At 44.9% G+C, this 21,714-nt stretch overlaps 1 protein-coding gene across 1 annotated transcript in view; it reads left to right on the top strand.

The window, feature by feature from the left end:
- Positions 1 to 21,714, top strand: part of LOC111963157 (AT-rich interactive domain-containing protein 1B-like) — a 251,145-nt gene that overhangs the window by 78,995 nt on the left and 150,436 nt on the right.

Raw genomic sequence — 21,714 nt, 5'->3', positions numbered from 1 at the left:
AGCCACTTCGTCGTGGTATCTGTCTGTCCCCCCAGGAGTGGTTCAGTCCACTTCTCTACCATTCTCCCCAGCAGTGGTTCAGTCCACCTCGTAACCTTCCTTCTCTCTCTCTCTCTCACTCTCTCTCACTCTCTCTCTCTCGTTGATTGAAATGTTAGTATTCTTTGTGTACTAAGGGCTACTTAGAGTCCAGGCCTGTGCTGCTGGCTGCCTATACAGGGTGCTAAGGATTGGAGGTGAGAAGGTATGGATCTAGGTCTAGGGGCTATAGGGGCTATACACGTATTGCAGGGGTGTAGGAGAGATGTTTTGGTAGTTTGACCTCTAGCCCCTTCCCAACAGAGCCCCCTAGTGGCTGTGCAGCTGCAGCCCCTGTCAATTTCCAGGCAGTGCATTGTGGGAGTTTGACTACAGCTCACCAGATAGAAACACAATTAGAGGGGTTTTCTCTCTCAGACAGCACACTCAAGACTGGGTTGTTGCAGGGGAAAGTGACTGGGAATGTTTTTGGATCTGTGTCGAGGGGAGCATCAAGGAGTGCTGAACACACACACTCAAACACCCAGATTTGGACTGCTTGATGCTTTTCTCACAGTTGACTTCACACAGCAACATTACAGTACTGGCTCAGTGCCACTTTCTCTGCAGTTTCCCACAATGCTCTCTGTGCAGGAGTTGATTCTGTAACTGTAACATGTCAACACACACTCACTAGCACTGAGCGATTAACCAACATTTGTTCTTTTTCCATTTTTAAACAACAAATTGACTGATGTCGGTTCAATTATTTGAGTTCCGTTTCGTAGTTTTTTTTTCTTTGAGCTCAATGCGCAATTTTGTCAGACAGCACAGGCAGCAGCTCTATAAAGACGATTACTTGGAATTAAATAATAGTCATCAAATAAAACAAATGTAGTTTACACAACAACGGAAATATTTTATTAAAGTAAAGTAGTGATGGTTAATAAGTGATAAGCAGTAATGGGCAGTCACGAACATCATTGGACTTTTATTAATAGTTTTATTCTGTGTTGTTACAGCATTCACCCCACATAATGCATAGTGCATTTAATGTTAATTTGTTTTTATCTAAACTGAAATCGAAAAGACGGTGATCATTTAAAAAATAATCTATCCGAACCCAAACTGACCTTTAAAAAACGCTAATCGCTCAGCACTAAACCACACACACCACCGYCAGGGTTAATGCATAGTCTCACTGCTGCTCCCGTCAAAGTGTGCAACAATAAATCATATGGTGAACGCTGAAACAATGCAAGCTTTTGAAAACAGCATGTTTACATTTTTTAAGAAGCATTTAATTATCCTCCAACCATGACTGGCGACGCCCGCGGCCTCCGAGGATACACCGCACACACATCGCAGGCTCACCTTACGGCCTGCTGGGACGGCCACCACACCTGCAAGGCATGTCTCTCTTAAGTACCTCACACACACATACACACACACCCACACACACATACACACACACCTCATACATACAGGCATATGGAAGGGTGAACTCTATCTGTACTTTGCTTTAGAAAGGACCCACAGTATACTTTTTTAAACTTCATATTCATCATCTCCAGCACCACCTCAACATCAATGTGAAAATGGCGCATTTCTATGACATCATCAACCAATTATTAGGCAATTAGTAGGCAATGCCTACTCATAATTGATTAAAATCACGCGATGCACACCGATGATGTCATTGGAAATAGTTAGCTTCCTGTATTATATTTACGACAGAACATAGAACCATTTTCATATATGTTGATGTTGGGGTGGTGCTGGATATGAAATGTTCCTTTAATATAGTCTACTCCTGTGTCCTCACTATCTACTAGTGTCTACAGGACTGACACATTTTTTTCTCTGGTGTTTTTTTTGGACTCGTCTCAGTCTCTGTGTAGATAATGTGTGAAATGATGTCTGTAAAGAGGCCAATTAAAGCCGACTTATCTGCTGTCACCACGACACACACTGACACGGAGGGGGACAGGGACTGTCACCAGCAGCATGGAGTGTGCGACTCAGAGCTGTTCCTTCGCAGCCTCTCCTGACCTTCGGAGTGTGACCGTATCCAGCCAGCTCTGGTTAGGCAGCCACCCAAGCATAGGATTCTGGCCATGTCCTGGCTTCTCTCTTCTCGCCTTGTCTCCTCTCCCCCTTACCCCTCCCCTCCCATCCCCTCTGACCCCAATATCATCCAGACATGGTCTATAGGGGAAGAATGGGTCTGTTATTATGGCTCCTGTCCATCTGTCTATAAACCCTCTCAAACACTGCCTTATGGCTGGGTGCTGATTGACGTGGAGATTGGATGTGGTGTAGTCTCACCAGCACCACACACACACACAGGCACACACACACACCACCGGCAGTATGATCATGTTTTCATACTGTTTTACCCACTTTATATGTATATACTGTATCCTAGTCATGGCTCTTCCTATATGCTTATTGCTGTACATACCTTTTCTATTAATATTCTGTCCATGCTGTCTCTACACACCATTATATGTACATATACAGTACCAGTCAAAAGTTTGGACACACCTACTCATTCAAAGGTTTTTCTTTATTTTTACTATTTTCTTCATTGTAGAATAATAGTGAAGACATCTAAACTATGAAATTACAGATAAGGAATCATGTAGTAACCAAAAAAGTGTTAAACAAATCAAAATATATTTTAGATTTTAGATTCTTCAAAGCAGCCACCGTTTGCCTTGATGACAGCTTTGCACACTCTTGGCATTCTCTCAACCAGCTTCACCTGGAATGCTTTTCCAAAAGTCTTGAAGGAGTTCCCACATATGTTGAGCATTTGTTGTGTATAAAATGAGCTCTAAAAGTATTGGGACAGTGACACTTTTTGTTCTTGTTTTGGCTCTGTAATCCAGTTCTTTGGATTTGAAATGGTACATTGACTGAGGTTAAAGTACAGACTGCTTTAATTTGAGGGCATCTTCATCCATGTCAGATGAACCGTTTAGAAATTACAGCACTTTTTGTATATAGTCCCCCCATTTTAGGGAGCCAAAAGTATTGGGTTAAATTCACTTATGTGTATTTAAGTAGTCAAAAATGTCATATTTGATCCCATATTCCTAGCATGCAATGACTACATCAAGCTTGTGACTCAAACTTTTTGGATGCATTTGCTGTTTGTTTTGGTTGTGTTTCGGATTACAGTGCATTCGGAAAGTATTCAGACCCCTTGACTTTTCCCCCCTTTTGTTATGTTACAACCTTAATCTAAAATGGATTAAATAAAACATTTTCCTCACCAATCTACACACAATACCCTATAATGACAAAGTAAAAACATGTTTTAAAAATGTTTGCCAATGTATTAAAAATACAAACAGAAACACCGTATTTACGTAAGTATTCAGGCCCTTTGCTATGAGACAAATTGAAATCGAAATTGAACTCAGGTGGATCTTGTTTCTATTGATCATCCTTGAGATGTTTCAACAACTTAGTTGGAGTCCACCTGGGGTAAATTCAATTGATTGGACAGGATTTGGAAAGGCACACCCCTGTCTATATAAGGTCCCACAGTTGACAGTGCATGTCAGAGCAAAAACCAAGCCATGAGGTCAAAGGAATTGTCCGTAGATCTCCGAGACAGGATTGTGTTGAGGCACAGATCTGGTGAAGGGTACCAAAACATTTCTGCATTATTGAAGGTCCCCAAGAACACTTTGGCCTCCATCATTCTTAAATGGAAGAAGTTTGGAACCACCAAGACTCTTCCTAGAGCTGGCCGCCCGGCCAAACTGACCATTCAGGGGAGAAGGGCCTTGGTCAGGGAGGTGACCAAGAATCCGATGGTCACTCTGACAGAGCTCCAGAGTTCCTCTGTGGAGATCGGAGAACCTTCCAGAAGGACAACCATTTCTGCAGCACCCCACCGATCAGGCCTTTATGGTAGAGTGGCCAGATGGAAGCCACTCCTCAGTAAAAGATACATGACAGCCCGCTTGGAATTTGCCAAAAGGCACTTAAAGACTCTCAGACCACAAGATTCTCTGGTCTGATGAAACCAACTCTTTGGGCTGAATGCCAAGCGTCACACTTGGAGGAAACCTGCCACCATCCCTACAGCGAAGCATGGTGGTGGCAGCAGCATGATGGTGGCAGCATCCATTTTTCAGCGGTAGGGACTGGGAGACTAGTCAGGATCGAGGGAAAGATGAACGGAGCAAAGTACAGAGAGATCCTTGATGAAAACCTGCTTCAGAGTGCTCAGGACCTCAGACTGGGGCAAAGGTTCACCTTCCAACAGGACAACGACCCTAAGCACACAGCCAAGACAACAAAGGAGTGGCTTCAGGACAAGTCTCTGAATGTCCTTGAGTGGTCCAGCCAGAGCCCTGACTTGAACCCGATCAAACCCAATCAAAAATCTCTGGAGAGACCTGAAAATAGCTGTGCAGCGATGCTCCCCATCCAACCTGACAGAGCTTGAGAGGATCTGCAGAGAAAAATGGAAGAAACTCCCCAAATACAGGTGTGCCAAGCTTGTAGCGTCATACCCAAGAAGACTTGTGGCTGTAATCGCTGCCAAAGGTGCTTCAACAAAGTACTGAGTAAAGGGTCTGAATACTTATGTAAATGTGATATTTCAGTTTTGTATTTTTAATACATTTGCAAACCTTTCTAAAAGCCTGTTTTTGTTTTGTTATTATGGGGTGTTTTGTGTGAGGAGAAAAAAGGTTTAATACATATTTGAATATCGCTGTAATGCAACCAAATGTGGAAAAAGTGTCTGAATTCTTTCCAAATGCACTGCATTTTGTGCCCAATAGAAATGAATGGTAAGTAATGTGTCATATTGGAGTCAAAATGGTGGGGGAATGAGCCGTTCTAACCTACGATGGAATCTCCTGTGAGCTCCATGTATCAGCGTAAATCCAGCCGGCCGATACAATTTGATTTGGGCCAGATTACAACTGTTTTGCTGGACGCTATATATGCAGGCAGCTTTATAGGCAATACATCTGTGTGTGTGTGTGTGTGTGTGTGTGTGTGTGTGTGTGTGTGTGTGTGTGTGTGTGTGTGTGTGTGTGTGGTGTGTGTGTGGTGTGTGTGTGTGTGTGTGTGTGTGTGTGGTTGTGTGTGTGTTGTGTGTGTGTGTGTGTGTGTGTGTGGGTGAGCAGCCGTTTTATGAGAACGTGATCTAACGCTTGCATGTAAATATCAGAATCGGAAAGAATTGACGTTCGCGACCATCCCTATCTGCAAGCGTAGCCAATTCCATTACACCTTATTGATATCTAGATTTAACCAACCAATCAAGAATACATACAAATTGAAATGCATAGTGGCAAGTGAAAACATAAACAACCCTGTTACATTAATACCCATTCAGATTGGTTTAATTGTTTTTGTTTCCCTCAAGGCCTGGCCGTGTGGTGTGTGTGTGGTGTGTGTGTGTGTGTGTGTGTGTGTGTGTGTGTGTGTGTGTGTGTGTGGTGTGTGTGTGTGTGTGTGTGGTGTGTGTGTGTGTGTGTGTGTGTGTGTGTGTGTGGTGTGTGTTGTGTGTGTTGTGTGTGTGTGTGTGTGTGTGTGGGTGAGCAGCCGTTTTATGAGAAGTGATCTAACGCTGCATGTAAATATCAGATCGGAAGAATTGACGTTCGCGACCATCCCCTATCTGCAAGCGTAGCCAATTCCATTACACCTTATTGATATCTAGATTTAACCAACCAATCAGAATACATACAAATTGAAATGCATAGTGGCAAGTGAAAACATAAACAACCCTGTTACATTAATACCCATTCAGATTGGTTTAATGTTTTTTGTTTCACTACAAGGCCTGGCCGTGTGTGTGTGTGTGTGTGTTGTGTGTGTGTGTGTGGTGTGTTGTGTGTGTGTGTGTGTTGTGTTGTTGTGTGTGTGTGTGTGTGTGTGTGTGGTGTGTGTGTGTGTGTGTGTGTGTGTGTGTGTGTGTGTGTGTGCAGCTTCAGCCAGAATGAATGGTGTTAATCCAGTACACCATGGACATGAATGCCCATTATATAACAGCCAAGACGCATGGCTCACTGTGTTCCGCTAATGGCGGACACCTCTCTGAAAGAAGGTTGGAGAGGGGGGGAGGCTACAGGAGAGGATTGGAGGACGGGGGAGTAGAGGAGCAGATGGGGAGGAGGGAAGGTTAGGAAGAGGGAGGGAGGGGAGGTGTTGGTGTGTTTTGGCTCAGGGCCAAGGGTGACACTGTTGTTCAGAGGCAGAGAGTTCACATAGTTTGATTTGATTGATTAGGATCCCATTAGCAGACGCCAATGGCGAAAGCCAGGCTTACTGAGGTCCGACACATAACGAAAAAGACATTACAGACAAAAGACTTTACAATTTGAATACAGTTAAAAACATTAACATGTAGTGTGTGTGTGTGTTTACACTATCAGTTACACATACATGTCTACACACAAAAAATAGGTCAAATGGGGGAGAGGCGTTGTGCCGAGAGGTGTTGCTTGATTTGTTCTTTTGAAACCAGGTTTGCTGTTCTCTGTTCGTTTCATATTTTGGGGTTTTAAATTATTCCCAATATATTAGATTGTCTTTAGTCCTCTGGCAGTTTTCACTTTCTGGCCGAGCTTAATTTTCTATTACCTGTTGCTCTTGCTGTCTGTCCTTCGGTAAAGTGACCGTCTATTCAGTCAGGGGACAGGCCATGGACGAACAACCAATGATGTGTGTTGTTGTTAGCGAGTGAAACGTCCTCTCCCAGGTGCTTTGGGAGGTTAATACCCAGACACAGACTCTGCCTTGCTCTACCATCTCCAGTAGTTTATGCACCACTTCAATCACAGACACTTCTGACTGTCTGAAGAGAGAGGGGGAGAGAGGGAGAGAGAGAGAGAAGAGGGAGAGAGAGAGGGAGAAGAGAGAGAGAGAGGGAGGGAGGGGAGGGAGGGGAGGGAGGGAGGAGAGGGAGGGAGGGAGGGGAGGGAGGGAGGGTGAGAACCTGGCTGGCTTTGATAAACTCTGTGTTCTATACTAGTCTTTCATTTCAGTCTTTTTTTTCGTCACACAGTTTCTCTGTCTGCTGTGCTTTTCTCCTCTGTACTTATTCTGTCTCCTTTCTTTCACTTCCTGTGTTCTTTTTGAGCCTATCTCTTTTTCCTTCCTTCCATCTCGCTCTCTCTCAGTCTCTCTCTCTCTTTCTCTCTCTCTTTCTGTCTCTTTCTCTCCCTCCTATGCATTCGTCCAGTGTTATAAGTCGGACTGTGGTAGTTGGGACAAGGTAGTCTGTGCCAGTATAATGCAGCAGCTTTGTTCTCCAGACCGGTAGTGCCACAAATAGGCCCCCCTTTCGCAGTAGCAACAGGTTCTGAGAAGCCTGTATCCATCTGCCATTGATAAAGCCTCTCAACAGCTGAGCACTGTCTCTTTCAACCCCCCTTGTGTGTGTCTGTGGGGGGAGGTCTTGTAAATTGGGCAATCTCAAGAACACTCACAGCACAAAAGTTGTTCTTAAACCACTGTTTTAAGGTGTATATTTGAGTATGCTTTAAAATGCCTGTTTATTTTACCCTACACTTGGTTCCTCTCCACTCCCTCCCTGTGTGGGAGTGTGTGTGTTCCCTGTGTGTTCTCATTGTCTCCTGTACCCTGGGGCTGTGGTTGTTAATCCAATAGAAGAAGGTGAGCTTGTCTCCTCCTCTGACACCTCCCCTCAGTCTTCCTCAATTACATCCAGAGCAGGAAGCACATTTGCATTGTATTACTGCTTTAGCTTGCATCATCACATCTGTCTCCACGACAACCGTACATAGCGCACCCCATGATCACATTTAATCTGCAGGCCCAGTCGTGCTGCACTGCCAAGGGTTGACCTGGTTAACTTTGCATATTTATTTAACGTTATATTTGTTTAATAATGCATAGCGTGAGAGCGGGTGCGACGGTGTCAGTGGGTGTGCAGGGCTCGACGGGAGGCCCAGGCACAGAGACAGCAGGATCCAGGGCTCTCTCAACCCTCCCACCTCCAGCAGAAACCTAGTTACCTCAGTAAATACCAGGCAGGTCAAGCTTGTGTGTGTTTTTATATGAAACGTGTCCGTGTCTGTGTGTATTTTGTCATCTTACTGTGATTCCTTCTCTCCCTCTTTGTGTGTCAGACGGGAGTGGTGTGTTTTTGTGTTCCCTCTTCAAGGTTGTTTCTTCCTCTCTGCTCCTCTATAGAGCGCTCTTGAAAGCAATTAGAGGAGCAGTAGAGAAAGGCAAAAGGGCTCGGAGTGAAGCTCCACCGCTGCCTCTCAACACACACACACACACACACAACACACACACACACACACACACACACACACACACACACACACACACACACACACACACACACACACACACACACACACACACACACACACACACACACCACACACACCACACACACACACACACATTACTCTAACACTTTAGACCATGGTGTCAAACTCTGGCCCGCGGGCCAAATTTGGCCTGTGGGTAATTATATTTGGCCCGCGAGACAATACCAAATTACTACTAGAGCTGGCCCGCCGGTATTACACAGCGCATTCACCGCTAATACTACGAATCCCATAATGCTCTGCTGTTGTTTTCGCGCGCCAATCAGGACAGGACCCAGAAACGCCCTCTCCTCTGTGACAGTAGTCATAGCAACATAGACGCTACAACTGTCAGCGCGCTATCCCTTCCCAAAAATGCGAAAAAAAAGGCAGAAACAGGAGCTTTCTGGACAAGTGGAGGCAGAATATCTGTTTACATATGTAAAAGACAAACCTGTTTGGCTTTGTTTGTGGAGTCAACGTGGCTGTAAGTAAGGAGTACAACATTAGACGACACTATGAAACGAAACACCATGACAAATACAAGGACATGGACATGACTCAAAGGAGCCAGAAAGTAGAGGAGATGAAAAGAAGTTGGTCACAACAGAATATGTTCAAAAAAGCCACATCACAAAGTGAGGCTGCTGTAAAGGCTATTATATGTGGCAGCAGAGATCGCAAAATCAGCCCGGCCCTTTAATGAGGAGAGTTCGTGAAAAAGTGCATGATGAAAGTTTGTGACCTCGTATGCCCAGAGAAAAAGCAAGCATTTTCAAACGTGAGCCTGAGCAGGAACACAGTAGCTGATCGCACATGTGATCTTGCCACCAATCTGTATGACCAGCTGATGGAAAAGGGAAAAGATTTCGTTGCGTTCTCCCTCGCTGTGATGAGAGCTGCGACGCATCTGAAAAAAGTTTATTTTGTATTTAAATCAGAAGGCTGCAAATAGAAAAGAGGCATACGATTTTTATTTAAATTGTATTTATTTAATAAATGAATGCCATTGATGTGTTTTTTCATTTGAAATTCGATTTTGCATGTCTCCACTATTAAATTATATATTGTATGGTAATAAGCGATGCTTGTTCCATATTCAATGTTAAAGCAAAACTTGTTTGGGTCCATATTAAAAGGTTCATTTGTTCAATGTTGGCCCGCGACTTTGTTCAGGTTTTACATTTGCCCACTTGGTATTTGAGTTTGACACCCCTGCTTTAGACCATTCACACAAAGTGGCTTTCAGAAAAACTGTAAGAATTGAACAGTTAAAGCCACTTGTTTGGCTGGATAATTCCTGAGTAGCGTAGGCCTCCAGTAAACCCTCATCTTGGACCCTGGTGTGTTGAGTAGTGAATACTGTGGAAGGAAGAAGCCTTGAGAGGAACCAGACCCTAAGGGGGAAGCCTATCCACTTCAGAGTTACAGATGACTGTGTCTCTAACTATCCCACTTCATCTTTCTTTAACCCCCCCTCTTTAACCCCCCCCCCCCCCTCCCCCCCCCCTCTCTATCCCACGTCCACCCATCCCCACAGTCTGACAGCAGCAGAACAAACAAATGGCTTTAAAGCTATTGCATTATTAGGACATGTTAATGTGTGGCGTTCGTGGAAACCGTGTGAGCGAGGGGTAATTTCGAAGCAGGCTGTGATAGCGGAGAGAGAGAGAGAGAGAGCAGAGCAGGGAGCAGAGGCAGGCAGAGCAGGGCTAATGGCACCCAGACTGCCTCTCTAGGCAGCACATCCATTACAACACACATTATTGCCACATAATGGCTTATTTGTTGTCTGGAAAAATTGCCAAGGCGTCTGTATGAAAGAGGAAAGAGAGAGTGACAAAGAGGAGAGAGAGACGAGCGACGAGGAGGAGGAATGCAGTGCCTGGGATGAACTCAGATCATTTGGAATGAGTTACACAGGTTATGATTAGTTTTTATCAAGTTTTTCTTTCTCTCCCTCCAGCCGTAGTTAGTTTAGATGTCACGATGACGTCTTTAATGACAGGGGGAATGTCTCTCTCTGATGATTTGTTTTGGGTGAGAGAGGATATCTGTCATATGGTGTGATTGCAGGGTTGAGATAAGTTTTATCCATGTTTACGGTTATGTTCGTTCTCCAACTGCAGCGAGGAGTTATGAGATAGGTGGGTGGAGATGGGCGTAGGAGTCTCTGAGCTTTCGGAACAACCCGGGCACTGTCTGACAACCTAGTCTGGCACTGGTGTGACGCACGCCCGGCATTGTGGGTGGTCTGCCCTTCTTCTGCACTGTCCCTAATTATCTGGAGAGGAAAGACAGACTGGTAACTAAACCTAATGATACACACACACGCAGACACAGGCACACACACTCACAGCACACACACACACAGGCACACACACACACACACACAGGCACACACACACACACAGGCACACACACCACACACACACACACACACACACACACCACACACACACACAACACACACACACACACACACACACACACACACACACACACACACACCACACACACACACACACACACCACACACACACAACACACACACACACACACACACACACACACACACACACACCACACCACCACACACACACACACACACACACACACACACACACACACACACACACACACACACACACACACCACACACACACACACACACACACACACACACACACACACACAACACACACACACACACACACACACACACACACACACCATCCGAAACTTTGGGTTGGAGACGTTGTAACCTATAGATCTTATTAAATTACTAAAGTATAATTCTGTGGTTGTAACTTTCACACAGAGGAGTTTAGCCAAGCCTGCAGGTTGACGTTTATTGTGAATAATCTTGTCCTGTAGGCAGAGCTGAGCGATTTCCACTAGATCAGCCAGCTGCAAAGGCAAAATTGACTATATACTGTAAAAATGTATAAAACAAAAATAAGCTTTTTCATTTATGGTTCAGGTTAGGCATAAGGTTAGCGGTGTGGTTAAGGTTAGGGTGAAGGTTTTATGACATTATGGCTGTGCCAGTTACTGACTACCCTGCAGAGCTGCCTCCAGTGCACGAGTCATCCCAATAAATGCCATCCTGCCTCCCCCTCAGAGTTCAACTTCATTCCAGTGTTACAGTGTATCATTGTATTCTCTCTCTCCATTCAGCAATGTTACTGCCTCTTGTTGACATTTACATTTTAGTCATTCAGCAGACACTCTTATCCAGTGCGACTTACAGTTAGTACAGTTAGCCTTATAGAGTAGAGCATCTTCTAGTGGCCTGTAGCCAGCTCCAACACACTCATATGCATATCTCACAAACACACACACATATAGAGAATGTGGCTCGCAATAGTCCTTTATGTACAACCTATATACAAGCATTAATTTACATAAGCCAGAGTACACTCTTCGAAGTAAAGGAGCCTGGAAGAACCTTTTGCTGTTTAAAAAAAATGGCCACACATTTGGGACCTTTCCAGTTCAAAAAGGTTCCTTGAGGTCTTTGAGAAACCCCTGTGTAAAGGTTCAAACCGGAACCTTTTTGTGAAGGGAGGGGTTCCGTTTTGAACATTTTTTAATACTATATTGTAGAGGTGGCAGCCTATCAGAAGATTGGAGGAGTGGCTTATTGGAGGRATGGCTTTCAGATAGTTATTTTTGGCCACCCGTTAGAGTAAATGTCATTCTTGTTCATCAAGTTTGTACACTGCAAATTAAAATGTTCCTTGTAATTTAATGCACATTGCATATTCAAATACTGTATAATATTAATAATATTAACATTGCTGATTACATATAGTAATAAAGTGGTAACTATTCCAACATTGGGATTTGCATAGGCTCTTGATGTACTCATACACCTCTGTTACCCTCATTGAAGCTACACAACTGTCAGTGTTCAACCTTAACATGTGATAACAATACAACAGAACAGATGAACAGGAAGGAAATGTACACCCCTTGACTAGCAATGGTTCCTTAAGTACCTCCGGGGATTCCTTGAGCATCTCCAGTGTTCCTCAAGTCACCACTAATTCTATGAGTGTATAGGAGACACTTGATTAAACAGCATACAGGAACTCTCTCAGGCTTACACTGAAATTGGCAGAGACAGAAAGTTGGGGTAAGATGGGTTGTCTGATTTGGTGTGTGTGTGTGTGTGTGTGTGTGTGTGTGTGTGTGTGTGTGTGTGTGTGTGTGTGTGTGTGTGTGTGTGTGTGTGGTGTGTGTGTGTGTGTGTGTGTGTGTGGCGTCGGTCGGGGAGTAGTTCTAAAAGCATGTGGTTAGTTGCGAGAGTAGCGTGGGTATGTGTTGGGGGGTAAATGATGTGGAAATCTAATTCACCTTCAAGTGTCCTTATTTTTTCTCGTTTTGCCTTCCTCCTTCCTTCCTCCTGGCTTCCTCCTGGCTTTGAACGCACTGCCGTGCCAACTTCAAAGGCAAGCATCACTCCCTGCGAGTCTGTGTGAATGTGAGTGAGTTTGTGTGTGAAAGAGAGAGAGTTTGTGTGTGTGTGTGTGTGTGTGCACACGCGCTGTGAATGAGGAACGACGGAGGGGTTTAGATGAGAGGGGACGTCTCTCTACTCATCTAATGCTACACTCTGTTCATCAAAGGCAGACGGGTAGAGGAGTCCACGTCCTTCCTTCCCTCTTCTCCATCTCTCCTTCCCTACTTCTCTCCTCTCCTTCTCTGCCCAATTAAAAGGATGCTGCCTAGAGAACATGTGTCTGTGTGTGGGAGGGTTGTGGTTGGTTTAGGTTGGAGGTGGTGGGGTGTTGATTGACAGACCTGACACCCCCAGTCAGTGTGAAGTGAAGGGGACATGTCTCTCTGTGTTGGTGTGTTGGCCATAGAAGCCACAGTATGCTGTCGTCGAAACCCCTTAAAGGTCTCAGGGACATGCAATCAGACTGGAAGAAACAGACAGCGGAGAGATGGAGGGATAGAGAGAAAGAGAGGGCCCTTTCCTTCCCCTCTCGTCCTGAGAGGCCGGAGTAGGGCCGCAGAAGCGGTAGTACTGGAGACCGTAAAGGTCGCCTCTTTTTTCTCCTCCTTTCTCCCCCATTTCCTTTCCTCGCTCTCTACCAAACGATCTCTACTCAAACTCCCTGGCAAATTAATTTCACAGCGCTCCGGAAAGATGTTTGTGTGAGGTAGAATCCATTTCTCAATATTACCCTAGGCCTAGTTCTCCTCTCCTCTCCTCAGCCATTATAAGTGTGTTATAATAGTGTTGCTATAACTTGATGTACTGGTGTACTGTTGCAGGTGTGTTCCGAGTTAGTTTGCTCTAAGTTACTGTGCTGTAAGTTACTGTGTGTTATAAGCTGTAAGTCTTTTCTAAGTTATGTTATTCTAATAAAAGTGGGCCAGTGGGAGATTGAGTGGTGATTATGCGCCCGGTGAAAAGGTGTTCATAATTCCTCAGTGTCTCGGCGCCCACGATACCACCGCCATTTTTCTTTTATCACAGCTTGAAACCTCAGTCAAATCAGCCAGAAATGCAAGTAGAAACAAATGGTCTGGGTTGTAAGGTATCTCGCATCGCATGCACACACACACAGGCACGGAAACACGGTGCACACACACACACACAACACACACACACACACACACACACACACACACACACACACCACAACACACACACACACAACACACACACACACACACACACACACACACACACACACACACACACACACACACACACACACACACACACACACACACAACACTTGGGAACAGGGAGTGGAATGAGGCTGGAGCTGAGAGGTCACTTGTTTCTTTCTTAACTGCACTGTGTGTCCGTCTGTCTCTATCCCGCTACAGTGCTTTAAACAATCTGTGGCGTTAATTCTATCTTTCTCCCTGTTAATCACAGTTTCCTCCATTTTATTTTGCTCTCTCTGTTTCTCTCTCTCACCATGTGTAAAATATTACCTTCCTCTCTTTCCCACCTCCTCTGTCTCTCTCTTGATCATTTTTATTTATTTATTTATTTATTTCATTTCATTTCATTCATTATTATATGTCTATCTCAATCCCATCTCTTCAGGAAGCCCTGCTATTTTCAAATCAAATCAAATTGTATTTGTCACATGCACCGGATACAACAGGTGTAGACCTTACAGTGAAATGCTTACTTACAAGCCCTTAACCAACAATGCTTTAAGAAGTTTTTAAGAAAAATAAGTGTTAAAATTTAAGTAAAACATTTAAAATAAAAGTAACAAATAATTAAAGAGCAGCAGTAAAATAACAATAGGGAGGCTATATACAGGGGGTACCGGTACAGAGTCAATGTGCTGGGGTACCGGTTAGTCGAGGTAATTGCGGTAATATGTACACTACCGTTCAAAAGTTTGGGGTCACTTAGAAATGTCCTTGTTTTTGAAAGAAAAGCTAATTTTTTGTCCATTAAAATAACATCAAATTGATCAGAAATACAGTGTAGACATTGTTAATGTTGTAAATGACTATTGTAGCTGGAAATGGCTGATTTTTAATGGAATATCGACATAGGCGTACAGAGGCCCATTATCAGCAACCATCACTCCTGTGTTCAAATGGCACGTTGTGTTAGCTAATCCAAGTTTATAATTTTAAAAGGCTAAATTGATCATTAGAAAACCCTTTTGCAATTATGTTAGCACAGCTGAAAACTGTTGTCCTGATTAAAGAAGCAATAAAATGGGCGTTCTTTAGACTAGTTGAGTATCTGGAGCATCAGCATTTGTGGGTTCAATTACAGGCTCAAAATGTCCAGAAACAAAGACCTTTCTTCTGAAACTCGTCAGTCTATTCCTGTTCTGAGAAATGAAGGCTATTCCATGTGAGGAATTGCCAAGAACCTGAAGACCTCGTACAACGCTGTGTACTACTCCCTTCACAGAACAGCGCAAACTGTCTCTAACCAGAATAGAAAGAGGAGTGGGAGGCCCCGGTGCACAACTGAGCAAGAGGACAAGTACATTACAGTGTCTAATTTGAGAAACAGACGCCTCACAAGTCCTCAACTGGCAGCTTCATTGAATAGTACCCGCAAAACACCAGTCTCAACGTCAACAGTGAAGAGGCGACTGTGATGCTGGCCTTCTAGGCAGAGTTGCAAAGAAAAAGCCATATCTCAGACTGGCCAGTAAAAAGAATAGATTAAGATGGGCAAAAGAACACAGACACTTGACAGAGGAACTCTGGAGTGGGTCTAGGGTTTCTGAGGTAATGGTGTTGATGTGAGCCATGGCCAGCCTTTCAAAGCACTTCATGGATACAGACGTGAGTGCTACGGGTCGGTAGTCATTTAGGCAGGTTACCTCAGTGTTCTTGGACACAGGGACTATGGTGGTCTGCTTGAAACATGGTATTATAGACTCAGTCAGGGAAAGGTTGAAAATGTCAGAGTAGACACTTGCCAGTTGGTCAGCGCATGCTCGGAGTACATGTCCTGGTAATCCGTCTGGCCCTGCGGCCTTGTGGATGTTAACCTGTTATAAGGTCTTACTGACATCGGCTACGGAGAGCACGATCACACAGTCGTCCAGAACAGCTGATGCTCTCATGCATGCTTTAGTGTTACTTGCCTCGAAGCGAGCATAGAAGTAATTTAGTTGTCACTGGGCAGCTCGTGGCTGTGCTTCCCTTTGTAGTCTGTAATAGTTTGCAAGCCCTGACCGGTTAGAGTCCCGCTCCTTGAAAGTGGCAGCTCTACCCTTTAGCTCAGTGCGGATATTGCCTGTAATCCATGGCTTCTGGTTGGGTTATGTACGTACGGTCACTGTTGGGACGACGTCATCGATGCACTTATTGATGAAGCCAGTGACTGATGTGGTGTACTCATCAATGCCATCAGAGGAATCCCGGAACATATTCCAGTATGTGCTAGCTAAACAGTCCTGTAGCTTAGCATCTGCTTCATCTGACCACTTTCTTATTGACCGAGTCACTGGTGCTTCCTCCTTTAGTTTTTGCTTGTAAGCAGGAATCAGGAGGATAGAATTAGGATCAGATTTGCCAAATGGAGGGCGAGGGAGAGCTTTTTTCCCCCTCTGGTTGCACATTTAACATTAGGTAAAATGGATTTAAGTTCCCCTGCATTAAAGTCCCCGGCCACTAGGAGTGCCGCCTCTCGATGAGCGTTTTCCTGTTTGCTTATGGCCGTAGTCCGCTCATTGAGTTTGGTCTTAGTACCTGCATCGGTTTGTGGTGGTAAATAGACAGCTACGAAGAATATAGAAGAAAACTGTCTTGGTAAATAGTGTGGTCTACAGCTTATCATGAGATACTCTACCTCAGGTGAGCAAACCCTCGTGCACCAGCTGTTGTTAACAAATATACATAGACCGCCACCCCTTGTCTTACCAGAGGCCCCTGTTTTATCCTGCCGAAAAAGCTTAAAACCCGCCAGCTGTATGTTATTCATGTCGTCGTTCAGCCACGACTCTGTGAAACATAAGATATTACAGATTTTAATGTCCTGTTGGTAGGCTATATGTGATCATAGTTTGTCTATTTTATTTTCCATTGATTGTATGTTGGCTAAAAGGACCAATGGTAAAGGGAGATTACCCGCCCGGCGTCGGATCCTTACAAGGCACACAGATCTTCATCCCCGATATCTCTGTCTCTTTCTCCTGCGAATGACGAGGATGAGGGCCTTGTCGGCCGTTTGAAGTAAATCCTTCCCGTACGACTCGTTAAAGAAAAATGATTCCTCCAGTATGGGGTGAGTAATCGCTGTCCTGATATCTAGAAGCTCTTTTCGGTCAAAACACACGGTGGCAGAAACATTATGTACAAAATAAGTTACAAATGACGTGAAAAAACACACACAATAGCACAACTGGTTAGGAGATCGTAAAACGGCAGCCATCTCTTCCGGCGCCATTATAATGGGAGCCCTGCTTTTTCTCCCTGTCACCTCTCCATATATCTCACTCAATTCTTCCCTCCACGCCTCTCCCCTTTCCATCTCTCTCCTCTTCCCTTCCTGTCCTTCCATGACTCAAGGAGCCCTGCTCTCTCCTTCTCTCCTCTACATATCTCTCCCTCTTTCCTCCTTCAAGCTATCGCTCTCCTCCCTCTCTACTCTCTCTCCTGCCCAGGAGACTGTATGTAAAGGTCATCCCTGCCTGACATTTTCAGAGGCCTCATAGATTTTTTTCACTTCTTATTTCTCGTATTGATCCCCTCATTCCCCCTTGCCCTTAACCCTCCTACCAGAGACCAAGGGCCGACTCCAACTCCGGGGGTCAACAAGCTCCAAATAGCTTTTTCTATTTTCTCCTCTCTCCTCACCCCTTCACATCAGACATGGCTGTGGAATATGAGATGGAGGGATGGAGGGAGCAGGAGGAAAGGAGAGAGAAGGAGAAAGAGATGGAGACTTGACTGTAAACTACATTTGGAGGCATCAGTCATCTCTCAGACTATTCATAGGCACAATTATAGTGTGTGTTGATATTCTAAATAGTTAGTGTGTGACTCAAAGCTTGTGTTTTCTGGCTGTGTGCTTGTCTGAGGGAGGTAGAGAGAGAGAGAACTGAGAGAGAGAGGGAGGGAAAGAGAGAGCGAGACAACTGAGAGGGAGTAATAATGAGAGAGACAGAACGGAGAGAGGGAGATGGAGGGGAGAGAGAGGAGGATGGGGGAGAGAGAGTAGAGAACCAGAGAGGGAGGAGAGAGAGAGATGGGGAAAGAGAGAGAGAACAGAGAGGGGAGGGAGAGAGAGAGAGAACAGAGGGGGAGAGAGAGAGATGGGGGAGAGAAGGAGAGAGAACTGAGAGAGGGAGGAAGTGAGAGATGGGGGAAGAGAGAGAGAGAGAACTGAGAGGGGGAGGGAGAGAGAGATGGGGGAAGAGAGAGGAGAGAACTGAGAGGGGAGCAGAGCGAGGAGATGGGAAGATGAAGAGAGAGAACAGGAGAGGAAGGAGGTGAGAGGAGGGAAGAGAGATGAGGGAAGAGAAGAGAGAGAGAGAACTGAGAGGGGAGGGAGAGAATGAGGTGAGAGAGAGAGAACTGAGAGGGGGAGGGAGAGAGAGAGATGAGGGGAAGAGAGAGAGAGAACTGAGAGGGGGAGGGAGAGGGAGAGGGAGAGAGAGCGATGAGGGGAAGAGAGAGAGAGAAATATGGTGCTCATTGTCCTGTTCCTCAGGCTTGCAGTTCCTTCCTCCTCCAAAAGAAGATGTCCTCACGAGACAAGTTGTGGTGAATAAAATGGCCAAAATAAGTGGTATAAACAAAAAAATATCTCTCTGATATGATAATGTTCCCGCACTTTTTTGTTATTATGCTAATGTTTTGGGCCGCATCAGTAATCACTTTCAAGCCTTCAGCTAGAGGTGGAAAAAACATTCAAACAAAAGCTCTCAACAATGCAGAGGTGTGTGTGTGTGCGTGCGCGCGCGCGCGCGTGTGTGTGTATGAGCGTTCTGTGCTCCGTTCATCTCAACCACTGGGCTCTGGGCTAGAGAGAGATAGATAGCTACAGTAACCTAACGAGCCCCAAAGGTCCCAGAGCAGCCTTTAACAATATGTCACAGGCTGCAGGGAGAGGTCAAAGGGCTCGCTGCTGATTCTGTTACATCCAGAGAGAGGAGATGGCCCCCAGTGATGGTCAGAGAGACAGATGGTGCTACAGTAGTTCACCATGTCACCAGAATAGCTAGTGCAGTGTTTCTCCTATTCTCTTTCTATTACCTAGGTGGGGCAGGTCTCCTTGTGGATGTGTCCTCGATAAAAATAAAAAAAGGAATTTCAACTGAGAATTTTGTGAACAATGACAATCTTCTGTTTGAGCACGTCATGCCTCCTTTGTTCTCCTGTCTTTATAGTGCACTCAACAGACTGGCTCAGGTAACCGTGTGGTACGACACCAATTGTGTGTAAAGACACATCTATGTAAGAGAGAAAGTCATGGCGAGAAAGAGAGACTGGAGAGAGAGAGAGAGACTGGAGAGAGAGAGAGAAAAGAGAAAGAGAAGAGAAGAGAGAGAGAAGAGACTGAAGAGAAGAGAGAGAGAGAGAGAGAGAGAAAGAGAAAGAGAGAGAAAGAGAGAGAGAGAGACTGGAAAGAGAGAGACTGGAGAGAGAGTGGAGAGAGTGGAGAGAGAGAGAGAGAGAGAGGAGAGACTGGAGAGAGAGAGAAGAGACTGGAAGGAGGTGTGGGACTCCTAGGTGAGGTATAGGCAGGGTTTCAGGTCTCCACTGAGCAGGAAGTAAGCCATGCCTCCAAATCACCCATCAATCACCAAGGATGACACTCACACACACATGCAAAAGCACACTCAAACAAGTGATTTTTCAAATGCTGTATAATGACAGTGTGAGGGTGTATCATGTAGCAGTAAGGGCTAGGTGCGTGTGAGCACAGATTGTGTTGCATGTGGGGTCTTGAAGAGCGCGTCGGACGCGTCTTAGCCTCAGAGCAGAAACAACAGGAGAGAGACGCCTAGACACAGCTACGTTTCTACCTCCACCTATATAGAGATCAACCACACTGAAACGGTATGCCTCTCAGGGAAGACATCACAGCTCACTCAATATAATAATGGCTCCCTCTTTTTCATCTGAGTGCTTTTCGTCCGGCCCTATTCAGTTGACCTTATATTCTAATATATTCTGATATTCTCTCTCTTCTTTCTTCACCCCAGTTCTAATCATTCATCTCGTTTCCCCTCTGCTCACCCAGTTTGAGTTGAAAACAAGGCCTCGGAGACCCGTTTGTTTACCCGTGTTCGGGTAAGACCTTGAGTTTTGGGATGTTTTCAAATGCAGGCTGGTGAATTAATATTATTCCCTCGACTGAATACGGATTGTTGCGGTGTCTTGAAGTTGGAAGGTGTTTTTATGCATTTGTATTTCTGTTTGACTGCATTTGTGTCATTGTGAGGGATCCGTTCTCAGGTCAGCAGGACAGTGGGGAGGATATTGCTGTTACAATGCCATTCACTGGACTAGCATTCACAAACCCTCCAGTGTGCCTCGTACATGAGAGAGAGAACAGGCAAACAGTAAAGCGCCATCCCACTATCCCTGGACAGCCCTCTCTTCGGAGAGGGTTTATAGGAGAGGTAGAGGAGGCAGGAGGGTTGTCCCATTTGTTCAAATCACAACAACATCACTCGAGGCTACCACTGCACGGTGAAATGAGAATAATACCAAAAACAACAGTGCTCGTATGTTTCTGCTGTAATAGTCAGGCTTGTTATCACAGAGCCAGTCTCCTGCGAACAGTGATTTAGACTGGGATAGGCCTCAGGCTGAGAAGGACCAGGGAGAGACAACAGAAACGTGCGAGTGATGAGAGAACATCTGAACGGCAGCAGCTCAACTGATCTCCCTAGACAGGCGTGTATTGGATACAGGGACTATACATCTCAGGGGTGTCATTTCTCACAAGCTANATTGGATACAGGGACTATACATCTCAGGGGTGTCATTTCTCACAAGCTAAAGTACATACATAGTCCTCTGTGCTGAAGCAACATGGTTTTGGAAGAAGCTGTTAGAGCCGAAATGTCGCTGATTCAAATTTCTGAGCCGCCTAGATGAAAAATCTGTCGATGTGCCCTTGAGCAAGGCACTTAACCCTACTTGCTCCTGTAGGTCGCTGTGGATACGGACATCTACAAAATGACTAAGTTGTAAATGTTATCCTGTCAGTTGTCATTATTTCCACCCAGTATGACTGAGTCTCAGGCTGAAGGTAGAAGTTTCTCCAGATCTACGATCAGATATTATTACAAACGGGTTGCAGGACAATTCGACCTACTATACTCAAATCAAATCAAATTGTATTGGTCACATACACGTATTTAGCAAAATGCTTGGGTTCCTAGCTCCAACAGTGCAGTAGTATCTAACAATTCACAACAATACACACATCTAAAAGTAAAAGAATGGAGTTAAGAAATGTATAAATATTAGGGCGAGCAATGTCTGAGTGGCATTGACTAAAATACAGTAGAATAGAATACAGTATATATACATATGAAATGAGTAAAAGTATGTAAACATTATTAAAGTGACGAGTGTTCCATTATTAAAGTGACCAGTGATTCCATGTCTATGTTCATAGGGCAGCAGCCTCTAAGGGTGCAATGGGTTGTATAACGCGGGTGGTAGCCGGCTAGTGGATTGGCTATTTTTCAGTCTCTTGGTCCCAGCTTTGATGCACTCTGTACTGACCTCGCCTTCTGGATGGTAGTGGGTGAACAGGCAGTGGAGGGGTGGTTGATGTCCTTGATGATCTTTTTGGCCTTGCTGTGACATCGGGTGCTGTAGAGTGTATGGAAGGAGGTGGTTGGGGATGTGCCTTCAGTGATTCTGAAGGAGGTAATAATGTGTTGGA

The sequence above is a fragment of the Salvelinus sp. IW2-2015 genome, linkage group LG4q.2 (assembly GCF_002910315.2).
Source record: "Salvelinus sp. IW2-2015 linkage group LG4q.2, ASM291031v2, whole genome shotgun sequence".
NCBI classification, from domain to species: Eukaryota; Metazoa; Chordata; class Actinopteri; order Salmoniformes; family Salmonidae; genus Salvelinus; species Salvelinus sp. IW2-2015.
This window is presented reverse-complemented; position numbering and strand designations above follow the sequence as displayed.